The 14,275-nt window shown below is 36.2% G+C and overlaps 1 protein-coding gene across 4 annotated transcripts in view; it reads right to left on the bottom strand.

Moving 5' to 3' along the window:
* The window catches only part of CD86 (CD86 molecule), a 159,593-nt gene that overhangs the window by 25,139 nt on the left and 120,179 nt on the right, over window positions 1–14,275 (bottom strand). Inside the window, exon 1 of one of the 4 annotated variants that reach the window (XM_020985927.2) lies at window positions 12,082–12,222. The exons of 2 other annotated variants lie outside the window; for them this stretch is intronic. The gene's annotated coding sequence lies outside the window, so the exon portion shown is untranslated. Of the gene's footprint in view, window positions 1–11,933; window positions 12,033–12,081; window positions 12,223–14,275 lie in introns of those variants that run through there. One more of the 4 variants, XM_020985929.2, reaches the window with a different exon arrangement.

Genomic DNA, 14,275 nt, shown 5'->3' with positions numbered 1-14,275 from the left:
AGAGCCAGAAGTAAGGAGAACCATTTATACATTAGGATTATAATGACAAATAACTTTGAAAGACTGAAGAACTCTGATCAAAGAAATGACCAACCACAATTCCATCGGAGCTGTGATGAAACATTATCCTCCTCTGGATAGAGAATTAATGGAGTCAGGACACAGAATTCTCCTGAAGTCTAGATCTGATCATGTTCTTCTTATACTCAATAAATTCCACTGGCTCCCTATTGCCTCTGGAATCAAATGTAAGCTCCTGTTTGGCTTTTAAAGTCTTTCACAGCCTAGCCTAATCCTATCTTTCTAACCTTATTATACATTTCTCCCTTTCTTGCACTTCACAGTCCAGCCAAATCGACCTTCTTGCCACTCCTCACACATGACATTTCATCTGTATCCATTCCTTGACTGTTTGTCTCCCTTACATGGCATGTGAATTGCCCTTCTCACCTCCACCTCTTAGAATCCCTTATTTTCTTCAAAAATTTGTTCAAATTGTTCAAGCAACGCCTTCTACATGAACTATTTTCATGTACCTCCCCTAGTTGTCAATGCCCCATCCTCCCTAAATTACTTTGTGTTTATTTTACTGTTGTTGTTGTTCAGTCGTTTCAATTGTATCCAACTCTCCATGACCCTATCTTGACAAAGATACCAAAGTGGCTGGCTGTTTCCTTTTCTAGCTCATTTTACAGATGAGGAAACTGAGGCAAACTGGGTTAAGTGACTTGTCCAGGATTATATAGCTAATAAGTGAAAAAGGACAGATTTGAACTCAGGAAGATGATTCCTCCCGATTCCAAGCCCAGAGCTCTATCCACTGTGCCATCAGGTTTGTTTTCTATGAATATCTATTATATTTTTGTCTTTGTACCCTCAGTCTGTCATTTGGAGGACTTATACCAGAGAGTATCTCTTCCACTTGGATTCTTCAGTGGATATCCTCCATGACAATGTCAAATACCTTTGGTGAGCATCTGTCTCCCTATTTTATGTCCCACATGATATTAATAATCAGAAAGTCACCAAACAAAATTATTTCAGTTGCCTCCTAATAGGACTAGTTTCATTAAAATCTGAGCTCAAATACCACCTTCTCCCTGAGGCCTTTCCCAGTGGCCCCAGCTACTAATGCCTTTTACCCCTTTTCCCTCCCCCAATTACTCTGCATTTATTTTGCACATACTTAGGATCATAGACTTAGTTCTAGAAGGGTCCTTAGATATCATTGAATCCCTCATTTTTCAAATGGGGAAACTGAGGTCCAGAGAGGTTAAATGACTTGCCCAGAAACTAGCAAACGTTGAAGGCAAGAGTCATACCTGAGTATTTAACTCAGTTCTTCTTGACTAAGGTCCAGTGTTCTGCCTGCTACCCCACAATGCCATTTAATACAGACTGATCTCAATCACAATGCACCCCATAATGCAACAGTGCTCAACGATAACGGTAAAGACAAACATGATAACATAAGAGGTATTATGTATGCTATGACTGATCTGGTCAGAGAGGGTTATAATGGGAAAAAGAAATCCCCAAACTTCTTGACTGTCAATTATAGCCTAGAAAGAAAAATAAAAACAACATCTTTCCTGTGCTCTAATAATACTTGATACAATTAGGTAAGGTTTCAGGCTTGATCTAAACTCAAAATATCTGCACTATAAATAAATGAGTGATTGAATGAAAGTCATCCTGATTTAGTAGTTTCACCATGTAAAAATTAAGGGAGTGGGGTTTGGGGGAGGGTGTCCGAACTGCTATTTTGAGAATCTTCTCAGCTGTAAATGCAAAACTATTCACAGTAATGTTCCTGAGCTCCCACCTACTAAATCACTCTCCCTTTAGACTAGCAGAATTTATCACATGATTTTTTTATGGTAGAGAGAACAAAAATAGTTTTATGAAAAACATTATACTTAAAAAAACTACCAAATTACATATAGCATAAAATACATCAAACTCAATCACTGAGTGAATGAACATATGAATGAAAAGCACGTATTAAACAGTTACCATGTGCCAGACATTGTGCTAGGTCCTGAGAATACAAATATAAAAAGCAAAACAGTCCTTGTCTTTGAGGAACTTACATTCTAATAGGGGAAGACACTACATGTAGGGGAGTCCTAGCCAGGGACAAGAATTTTGTTTTGGGAAGTAACAAGGTTGGTGAGTGTAGTCACAGGCGGGGTTGGTATCTGTCAAAATCTTTCTAGGAACAATACTGTTTATTTGATTCCTGTTCCCAAAGCAAGAGACGGAAAGAAGAAGATGGAGGGGGAAGGGAGGGATGGTGCATGCATGATGGGATGGCAGAAAGATGACTAGAGTGCAGTGTGGTAGGTCTGGTCATTGAGATAGACTGAATTTCCTCCAGTGAGTAGAGCACAGTTTGGGAGAAGGAGCTATTGGAACCAGACCTATAGGTGGAGGGTGCCCCAGCAGCATGGCATGAAGATGGCCAGAGTTCAGTACTGCCTAAATCCCCTCATCTCGCAGGAAGAGTTCAGTCTCCCATGCTATGTAGCTGCAAGAAGCCCAGAATCTTTCCTTAGCAACCATAAATACAAGCCCAATGTTTTCCCAGAAGGGAGAGGTCTCCTGTGCCATGCAGCAACACTACCCCCGAAGAATAGAATGGGATGTGGCTCATGGGGCACTCTTGCCTGGCTATTCTTATTTCTCCCCACTTTCATCTTCTATTCCAGATTAGTCTCACTTCCTCTTTTTAAAACTCCTATACAGAAAGACACACCCTTAGTCTGCATGCCCCATGTAAATGTATGCCCTCCTCACTCCCGGGAAATTACATCCAAGATCGTTTCCCTACAAACTCATTCTCTGCCCTCAAAAACTTCTGGGAAATGTAGTACTAGCCTACCAAGACACAGGATTGTACCCAAAGAATATATCACCTTGATCCCAAAGCATCATGAGATGAGTGAACTAAACCTCTAAAGAGATTCCTTATATCATATTGGGCAAGGGAAGATTTTCTATAACATTCTTATCTGGACAAAGAAAGGGAAACATAAAAAAGAATAACAAATGAACGTGAGAAATTTGGATTGGGCAGAATAACTGGGGCTGGATGGGATGAGTGTTGCAAGGGAGAGCCTATGGGAGGAGACCAGGACCATATTGGAGTAAAGAAACAAACTACAGAGATTAAATGCTAGTTTAAAAGAGGAGGAGAAAAGAACACAATTTAATGAGAAAAATAAAGTCTTAGCGATTATAACACTGTATATGAATCTATCAAACTCTTACATGAAATGAAAGAAAATGTAAAATGGATAAGAAAAGAAAACCCAATATTTTACTGTATATGCAAGAGATACACATCTCAAAGACAAAGAATGAAACTGAGGAGGTGACATAAAATTTATTACGTTCTGAGGGGTTCCAGGAAAATCAGGATTTGCAACTATGATTTCAGACAAGGGTGAAAGAGAGAGAGAAAGAGAGAGAGAGAGAGAGAGAGAGAGAGAGAGAGAGAGAGAGAGAGAGAGAGAGAGAGAGAGAATGGGAGACCATATCATGTTTAAGGATACCATGGGCAATGAAACAAAATCATTAATATATATGTACCAAATAACATAGTCCCTAATTTCTTTTTTTAAATTCATTTTGTTGATTGATAAAAGCTGTTTTCGTTTCTTCCTGCTTTCCCCTCACATTGAAAAAGAAAAGAAAATTAAAAGCCTGGTAACAATTATAGATAGTTGAACAAAACACTTCCTGTGTTTGCCATGTTCAAAAAATATCTCCCTCATTCAGTATTTTGAGTTCATCACTTCTGTCAGGAGGCAGTACCTAAGATCTCAAAGGAAAAAGAAAACTGAATAGCAAAAAAAAAACAACCTGACAGCAAGAATAATAAAGAAATTCAATTTTCAGAGCTGTATAAATCTAGAAGCAAAGTAAGCAAGAAGGAATACATACATATATATGAAGGATTTTGATGATACATTTTAGATTATATAAATACAGGTATAATAAAGTAGTTTTGAAAAACTGAACATTTCTGAATTGGAATATTCAAGAATATACATACTTCTCAGTATTACCTGATACCATTCACAAAATATCACTTTCATAGTAAAAAGAAATCACATGTAAATGTAAAATGGGAGAAATATTATTTACAATCCATTAAGCCATAAAATGGCAATAAATAAAGGAATCAGGAGCAAAAGATACACTCCTAGGGTAACAAATGTAAAGTTAGAACAGGCTTCAGAAGCCACCTAATCCAACCCCTAGACTTTATAAATGAAGACCAAAAAATTTAAGTGACTTGGTGAAGACAAAAATTAGCAGTGCAGAATTGAACCCCATTCTCTCACTAAAAATTCAGCAGTAGAATATAAGTAATGCCAATTGAAATAATAATGGAATAAATCATGGAAAGAACAAAGTATTACTTTAAAAAGAATGGTGATGAAATAACAGACCAAAGTTGGGGGATACAGCTAAAACAGTTCTGAGAGGAAAAATTATATCTCTGAGGGCATATATTAAATAGAAAAAAAGAGAGAATTAATTAACTTACAGAGAGCAAAAAAAGAAATAGAACTAGAGAAAGGGAAAATTAATTAGCTAAGGATATAGTTTTTAAAAACTAGAAATCAAGCAACCCCAAAATAAGTACAAAGGAAATATTTTTGAAAAAACAGAAAAGGTGATAAAATTAAAAATAAAAGGATTTGATTTGGTTAAGAAAGCTAATTTTTAAAAGATAAAATTTTAAAGTTATAAAATTTCTAAACCACTAGTTAATATTACAAAAAATAAAGAGGAAATCAAATTTTTAACTTGAAAATTAACAAAGTAAATTCACAACAACTTAGAGAAAATAAGAGACCCACTAGAAATTATTAAACACAATTACATTGCAGCAAAACTGACAGATTAAATAACATGGATAATTATCTATAAAAATAAAATATTCAAATTAAGAAAACAAGAAATAAATAACTGTTTTAAAAAATCAGGTTTCAGAAAGAGAAGTAAAGTAAGCTATCACTGAACTGTTGGGGGAGGGGTTAAGATCTGTCATTTTATTGAATCAGGAATTATCAGTGAGGAAACTCCCTCTACTAATGTAGATCTGCAATTTAGAGTCTTAGAGAGCTGGGAGGAGGAAACCCTTGTCCAGATGGCTTTACAAAGGAATTAAATCAAATATTTGAAGAGCAATAAAAATCTGAGCTACAAAAAATTGTTCTCAATAATATAGAAAGAAATTGCCCTATAAATGCCTTTGATGAGGCAAATAAGATCCTAAATACCAAAATAAGGGAAGAATAAAGCAGAAAAATAGAACTATAGTTCAATATTTCCAATTAATGTTGATGCAAATTTTTTCAGTTAAATTTTGTAAAGTGACTGGAGCAGTACATTAAAAAATAGTAGTCTTTGTGATTCATTAAAAATTCAATCAAATTGAATTTATAACAGGGTATGAAAATGGCTCAATGCTTAAGTAGTTAGGAGAGAAATTAACATAATTGTTCATATAAAATCCATGACTATATAAAAATTGTTCACACAAAATCCATGACTATAAAAAAAAAATTAAAAAAGAGCTCATTTATGTTAAAATCCTAAAAAACATAGGTATAGAAGGGTACTTCTTTAATAAGATCAAAAGTACATATTAAAAATAAAGACCTAGCATTATTTACAATGCAGAAACACTAGAATGCTTTGCATTAAATTTGGGGGCAAAGCTAGGCTACCTCTTTTCATCATTATTATTTAACACAATGCCAGAAGGTATCATCTATAACAATAAGATAAGAGAAATAAATGTAAGAAATAAACATTGGCAAAGGTGTCTAAATTATCATCATTTACAATCTTTTGTGATAGCTTATTTAAATACCCTACCGAATGAGTGAAGAAATGAACCAATAGCTTCAGAAAACTAGCAGGGATACAAAAATCCTTCAAAAAATCTACAAAAATTATCAGTATTTTATATAATACTAATAATAATCAGGAAGCAAAAAGAGAAATTACATTTGAAATAATTACAAATACATGATATATGAGAATTAACTTCTCAAGACGTACACAGAGCTTCTATAAATACAAATCCAAAGCTCCCTTAGGAGAAATAAGAGAAGACAAATAACTAGGGAGACATTCAATGTTCATGGTTGGACTGTGCTGATATGTGTTGTGCTTTGTTGTCAAAGAGGACCAAAAAGACATAATAAAAGTGATATTATTACCTAAACTTATGTATAAATTTTGAGTTTTATCTATCAAACCTCTACAGAGTTATTTTGTAGAGTTAGATGAAAAAACACTAAAATTCATTTAGAAAAATAAAATGTGGCCAAGAATTTCAAGGAAAATAATATCAAAAGTAGGAATGAAAGAGGCTAAGCATTACCAGATCTCAAACTATCTTATTTGGTACTGGCTAAAAATTAGAAAAAAAAATAGATCAGTGAAATGGATTAGATGAGCAAGACTGAAAAACAAATTAACACAGTAATGTAGGGTTCAGTAAGCTCAAGAACAAATTACTGAAAATACATGATAAGAACTGTTCAGAAAACCATAAAGCAGTTTGGTAGAAAATAAGTTTATAATATGATCTTATAATGTATACCACAATAAAGTTCAAATGAATACACAATCTATTTGTAAATACAAAGAATCACGGTAAAAGGAGAATAAATAGAAGTACATTTCCTGACCATATGGGGAGAATTCATAATCAGGTAAAGGACAAAGAAAGTCATAAAAGACAAAATAGCTATTTTCAATTATATAAAATTTTAAAGCATTTGCATGCATACAAATCAATGCAACTAAAATAAAAAAGTAACAATCTTTTTAGAAGGAGAGGAGTATCTCATATAACTGTCTGCCATCCAAGATATATAGACAATTGACAAAAATATATAAGTTTGAATCATTACTGAATTGATAAGTAATCAAGAGATATGAAGTTTCCAAAAGAAGAAATAAATAAAATCTATCAATAAACATATGAAAAACTCTCCAAATAAATAACAAGTGAATTTTTTGAAAAATTTGCAATAACAATGATTTTGTAACTTCTTTATAACTCACTGTTTTTATATCAATTAATCAGAAAGCTTAAGTGCTTGCTATGTGCCACAAATTGTGCTAAGCACTATTGGGTGAGAAAACATTTATACATGCTATTCCTTTTAAAGTTATCATGTAAATTTCTTTTTTATACATTTATACAAGATAAATACAAAGTATGTGGAAAGTAATCTTAGAAGGTATTAGAAGTTGTAGGGCACTTGAGCTACCCTAAAGAAAGCCAGGGATACTAAGACTAGAAGAGGTGAGAAGGAAGAGCATTCTGAGAATGGAGGACAGACAGATGAAAGAGAGGAAATGAAACATAGTGAGTGGGAAATGGAAAATAGGCTAGTAAGACACAGTCATTGTGTGTGTGTGTGTGTGTGTGTGTGTGTGTGTGTGTGTGTGTCTGTGTGTGTCTAGGCATAGAGAGTAGGTGGAGAGCAATGTATTAAAATACTAGAAAGAAAGGAAGAGGCTATGTTATGAAGGGTTTTAAATACTAAATTTTAAATACTAAAAAAAAAATCAGAGAATAGAGATACTTTACTATGACTGGGGGAAATTTCTTAATTTAACTTAATTTTTTTTCAATCAGCAAAAATCTGTCTTCTCTTCATCCCACCCCATCTAGCCCCCAATAATAATGAAAGAAAAAGAGAACCCCTGTTACAAACACATATTACCCAGCAAAACAGATTTCCACATTGTCAATGTCCCAACGTATGTATGTGTGTATGCATGTATATGTGTGTCTATATATACATATACACATACATACAAATATATAAGTACACGTGCATATATATTATATATTCAATATATTATATGTTTATGTAAACATAATGTTTTTATTTTAAATTTATGGGATAAAACAAGCATTTCCATAACACAGTATAATTAAAAAATGATTACACACGAAACCACAAATCTATTATGTACAACTTGCTATTCCTTTTAAAGTTATCATGTAAATTTCTTTTTTCCCTTTTTTCTTTTTTCTTTTTATAACATGTTAAATATTTATGTATAAACATATATCTATCAATATATTTATATGTTGTTAAATATATTTAAATGTATATTGTGTAAATATACATTATTCATAAATTATATTGTATATCTAAATTACATACTTAGATAAATTTAAAATATGGATATATTCGATTGTATTTAATAACATATAAAATATATTTGCTATGTAGATTAATATGTTTAATAACATATAACTATACTTATAAAAACATACTAAATGTATTGAATATATTACCTTGGGACCATGTCATATAATTATTATTGTTATTATAATTGTTGCATTTATATAGTACTTCAAGATTTTCAAAGAGCTTTATATACACATTAATTCATTTGACCATTATATGAGGATTATTTGAAGGAAGTAACGATGTTTAGCCTGGAGAAAAGAGACTTACTAGGGATATAACTTTTTCCAAGTATTTGAAGGCCTGTCATATGAAAAGCAATTAAACTTGTCATCCTTTGCCCCAGTGGGCAAAACTGGGAGCAAATGGGTAGAAGGTGCAGAAAGACAGCTTTAGGGTTGATGTCAGGAATACCTAAAAATTAGGGCTATCTAGAAGTGTGATGGACAACTAAGAGGTAGAGGGACTCTCTTACAACACATTATATGATAGCTTCAGTAAAGGATGGAGGACTTCTTTTGGGGGATGTTGGAGAAGGGATTCTTGGTCCAGTACAGGTTATACTAGACAGACTTTGACACCTTTTTCCAACTCTGAAATTATGTGTTTAGATGATCTCAAGGTTCTTTCCAATTCCAATATCTTATGAGTCTACCATTATTCCACAATTTCATCTAAGACCCAAACTGTATTGTTTCACTTTCATTCACATATTGACTCCAATTCTCCCCTTTTGTCTCAATTAACCAGACTCGGAATTTTGCAAAGCACAAGAATCATAGAATCAGCACTCACTAGGGACTTAAAAATTACCTAGTACAGGGTTCTTATCCGGGGGTCCATGGACCACCATGGGGTTCATGGATAGATTTCAGGGGGTCCATGAACTTAGAGGAGAAAAATTACATCTTTACTTTCACCAGCCTATGAGATTTGGAATTTCCTTCAATTATTTAAAAATATCCCGAAAAGGGGTCTGCTTCACCAGACTGCCAAAGTGATGCATGACACAAGAAAAGGGCAAGACCTCTTAACACAATCCAACTCTTATTTTATAGATTGGGAAGCTGAAGCTCTGAGAACATTCATGATTTACATACAGTCAGAGCCTGGAGTCTTAATGGGACTTAGAACTGGAAGGAACCTTAGAGATCATTTAGTACACTACGTCCCCTCCATTTCACAGATGAAGAAATTGAACACCAGAGAGGTTAAGTGTTTGTCCAGAGTCACATATCCAGTAATGCAGACATGAGGGGAACCCAAGTGTTCTGACTCTAAATTCAGAACTCTTTCCATCATACCAGATGCCTTCTCTGCATGTCCTCATGTGATTAATGACATTTCCCCTCAATTATAACTATAGCCATATATGTTCTAGAGTATTCCACTTGGGAGAACAATTCACAGCGATCACTAAGGGCATATCTAAAAGGAAGGAAGCCTTGAACATAGCACCCATCTTAGGGTAGAGAACACTTCCTTATTTGCTCAGAAACAGATACATTCAATGCCCAGAATCAGTCTGCCTTTGGGGTCAGAGTAGGCAACCACTGACTCATGTGATCTGAGGAGCCTTACTCAGAAATGTCTTGTACAGTCCAGATATTATTCCTAGACTTCCCATTCTCACTCCTAGATTTTGGCTAAGGCATTGAAAGTTACTTTACCAGTGAAACTTTTGAAAACTTGTGAAATAATTTTCAGCTATTAACAACATAACACTAATTATGCCCTTGCCTGGCACATAGTCCCTTAGCAGCAGCCTTGGAAAATGGGACCAAAGCTTATAAATAAGAAATAGGGGTGTATCCTCTTGGGCAGCCCCAGTTCCCTGAAAAGGATAGTGCAGAAGAACTGAAGGCAAACAGCTGACATTACAACCACAATCTCTTCGAATTACTCCTACATCCCACACTTTAAAAAACCACCCTTAGCCACCTATTCTGTGAAGTGGGAGTAGAACAAATGAAGAGCTTAGAATATCAGAGTGAATATAATACCACAAGGGCAGCTGGGCTAATAATAAAAGGAGTGGGAACTTGGGAAAATAGTTGTTACACAGAATTTCTCTTTCAAACCCAATCTGCTCTATTAACACTAATGTCTGCCAAAAGAAGAAAATCCAATCCTAAAAGCATTTATTAAGTATCTATTATGTGCAAAGCAAAGAGAAATATGAACTAATCCCTGCCCTCAGGAGGCTTATATTCTACTCAAGGGACTAATACCTGATATTTACATAAGACTTTAATAAATTGCAAAGCCCTTTATATATGTTTGAGCCTCATGAAAACCCTTAGAGGTAGGTAATAATAGTAGCTAAAACAATAGCTAGCTTAGCACACTTTAAAGTTTGCAAGGAGCTTTATAAATATTTCATTTTATCCTCACAACAACCCTGGGGGATAGGTGCTATTATTATTCCCATCTGACAGATGAGGAAACCTTTTCTGCTATCGTCTATATGTTGGTTTTCCTATAGAAAGTAAGCCTGCCTGACTTATTTGTTGTTGTTATTCATTTGTTTCACTCGTGTCCAACTCTTCAAGACTCTGTGGACCTCTGTCCATGGGGTTTTCTTGGCAAAGATGTTGGTGTGGTTTGCCATTTACTTCTCCGGTGCCAAACACAGCTTAAGTGACTTGCCCAAGGTCACATAGCTAGGAAATTTCTGAGGCTGAAATTGAACTCAGGTCTTCCTGACTCCAAGCCCAGCACTCTATCCACTGTGCCACCAAGCTGCCCCTTCCCTTCCCTGGCACATAGTAAGTGCTTAATAAATGCTTGTGGTTGATTGTTTTATGAAGGACAAAGTGCTTTACACAAGTGATCTCATTTGATTTTCCAGTGGGTGGTAGGTGCTAAAAGTCACAGACCCAGAGCTGGAAGAGACCTCAGAGACAAATCTAATCCCCTCACTATATAGGGAAAGGAACCTGAGCCCTGAAGGGTTCAGTCTCTGGCCCAGGTAATAAGGATCAGAGGCAGTATTTGAAGTGAGGTCTTTCAACTCCCAATTCTGTGCCTTTTCCATTATGCGAGATGTCTCTATGGACTTGGAGTCAAGAGACTTGGGTTCGAATCCAGCTCTGATCATCACTTGCTGTTGGACCATGGACATATCGCTTAACCTCTCTGACATTCAGTTTCCTCATCTATAAAATGGGTATAATAATCCTGTGCTAACTAGCTCACATGGCCATTGCAAGTAAAATGCTTCATAAAACTGAAAGTGATTCCACTGTAGCTTGTTACTAGATAGTCACCCCAGGTTCATATTACACAGTGGGTCAGGATCCATTCAAAACCTCAGCTCACAAACCTCCTCTGAGGTTTCCTTTTATTAGGCCAACATAAGCGCTAAAATGAATTCAAAACAAAAAGTGTTTATTTAAATAGCATAGAAAAAGAAATAATTAGGACTGGGTGGGGAACTTGCTGCCCTAAAGCCACACATGGCCTTCTAGGTCCTTAAGTGCGACCTTTTGACTTAATCCAAATTTTACAGTACAAATAAGGATTTGGTCAAAAGGCCATACTTAAGGCCTCAAGTTCCCCATCCCTGGATTAGGAAAATCCTGCCCTACACATGGGGGAACACTTCCATGGATTCTCACAACAACCCTCCCCCCCCCTTACTTCCCTACTGTAAGTCTAGTCCCCATCCCCACCCCCACTTCCTCTTACCACTGGGGAGAAAGTCTTCCCAGAAGGGCCCCTGTCAGTTATCTCTTCATTGCATAGCAGTCTGCACTCTAGGACTTCTCCATTATGACCCAGAAACCTCTTCAGCCTGGAAGATCACTTCAGCCCAGGAACCCAAACTCCAAAGTACCTTGTGTCCTTGGGGCCCCTCCCTCTCATCAGAGAGCTCCTCCATGCACCTTCGTATAAGGAAGGACCCAGACCAGCCACCTCTTCATTTCTCACCAGGCTGCATTCTGGACTTCTCCACCATGCCCTGGTGCTGGGTGTCTTTATGCCCCTCCCTACTTTCAACTTCCTTTAATATATTATCTTCCTTCATTAGAATATAGGTTCCTCAGAGCAAGGACTGTCTTTTTTTTATTTTTTATTTCTTGGCTTATATTACTATTACCAGGGTTTAATAAATGTTTGTTGATTGATTGATGGATTGACACACATAAAAATGTTAACTTGGAAAGGGACCAGGCAGTTGTACCACCTCCCCGATCACTTTTCTGCATCCACAATAGAGCGAGATGGGGGAGAATTCAGTCACTTAGAGTAGAAGGTGGGAGACCTTGTTACAGGTTTCACTGTGTGCTGAGAATCTCAGGACAGGAATTGTAAAGAACTGAAGCCTGCTGTAGTTTCTTAGGATAGGAAGCAGAGCTGAGGGCGAGAGCCCGGTGGTGAGCCAAATCTACCATCTTACCTCCCAGCCTCTTCTGCAACACTAACATAATCTTCTTATCTCTTCTACCACAGGATCTGATCTGATAATATATATTGTACAAGTCTCAAATACTGAAAACCACTGGGCTGTCTAGCAGAGACATCTTTCATTCATGGCAGAACGTACTGATCTTAGCTCTGTGTTTCTGAGATTCTCTTGTTCAAAGTCCAATAGTCTACATATGTGAGGGTCACACGTATTTTGACTTCCCCACCATCAGTATTGGCGAGGCATATCGACTTCGGGCTCCATGATGATGTCATTGACTAATGGTTCCATTTTAGGAAAGACAATTTTCTGAGACTGTTCTTGAAAGTCCGGGAATCACTGGGATAGATTGTGTATGGTGCCTTGTCTACATGTGTGTGTTTCCTTCTTAATTGTGTATTTATTGTTATAAGCATTTATTCTCTCTCCTTCCTACTTCCCCCTCCCACTGAAAAATTTTAAAAAAAGTAAAACCCTTATAACAAAGTATGGTATTCATCATTACTAGAGGACAACCCATAGCCATTTAGAATTGAATCTTGCAATATTGATTGAAGGTAAGAACTGTGTTTTCTCTGAACTTCATAGCACCTGGAATAAGGAGAAATGTGGTACAGTGGAAAGAACATTGGTGTCCAATTTTGTTGTCGTTGTTGATTGGTTTTGCAGATTTTCCCCCCTCCCTCTCTTTTTTCTTTTATATTTGTGTATGTGTGTTTATGTGTATATACACATATATATACAGATATACATATATATATACATACATATATATATATATACATACATATATATATATATATATATACACATACATATATATATAGCATGGTTCTCTGGGAGGGAAGAGAAGGAAAGATACAGGCAGAAATATAGGTGATAGGAAAATAAAAGATATTAATCAAAATCTACTTTTTAAAAAAGCACTAGCTGGGTCACCTGTGTGACCTTTCCGAGTAACTTACCTCCCTGCACCTCAGTTTGAACATCTGGAAAAGGGTGTTAGCCTAGAGGACTTCTGGTGTTCTTTTCAGCTCTAGATCTATAGTTCTAAGACAGATTAAGACAGACACACCTGCTTGGTCTTTCCACAGCAGGTTCTGTTTTACACAAAACCAGTTTATCCTCAACCTCAAAGCAATAGACTGGACCTAGAGATAGCCAGAGCAAGAAGCCATCTAGGTAATAAGATTTGAAAAATTTAGAAAGACTTTCTCTATCCCTGTTGAGGGCCGATCTTAAGAGTCTGATAAGGGTTTAAGATCCAAGGCAGAGTTTGACCTCTGCTCAGGCTTTCACCCCAAAGGGCTCAAGGATTAAGTGGTATGGCTCCCCAAATTCCTTCCTGATAAAGAGGTCTCTGAGATATCCCTTCTCTCTCTTTGAACCTTAGATTTATGTATTTACTCCTCTATGCAGGTGGCGCCTAGGCGCCTGGGAAAACCTTGGAATCTACAGCCCAATCTAGGAACCCTGATAAGGAGGAAATTCATGATTGTTACATCCTCAGCAGATGTTCTGGGGAGTATCTCATGGGGAGGACTCTTTGAAGTTAGTCTAGATCTTCCCTATATATTCTGTGCCCTCAGATGAATAAATTCTACTCCGCCTGGCCCATGTC

Source organism: Phascolarctos cinereus, unplaced genomic scaffold (genome assembly GCF_003287225.1).
Source record: "Phascolarctos cinereus isolate Bilbo 61053 unplaced genomic scaffold, phaCin_HiC Scaffold_726;HRSCAF=1367, whole genome shotgun sequence".
Taxonomy (NCBI): Eukaryota; Metazoa; Chordata; class Mammalia; order Diprotodontia; family Phascolarctidae; genus Phascolarctos; species Phascolarctos cinereus.
Note: the sequence above shows the minus strand (reverse complement) of the source record. Positions and strands in the feature narration are given on the sequence as shown.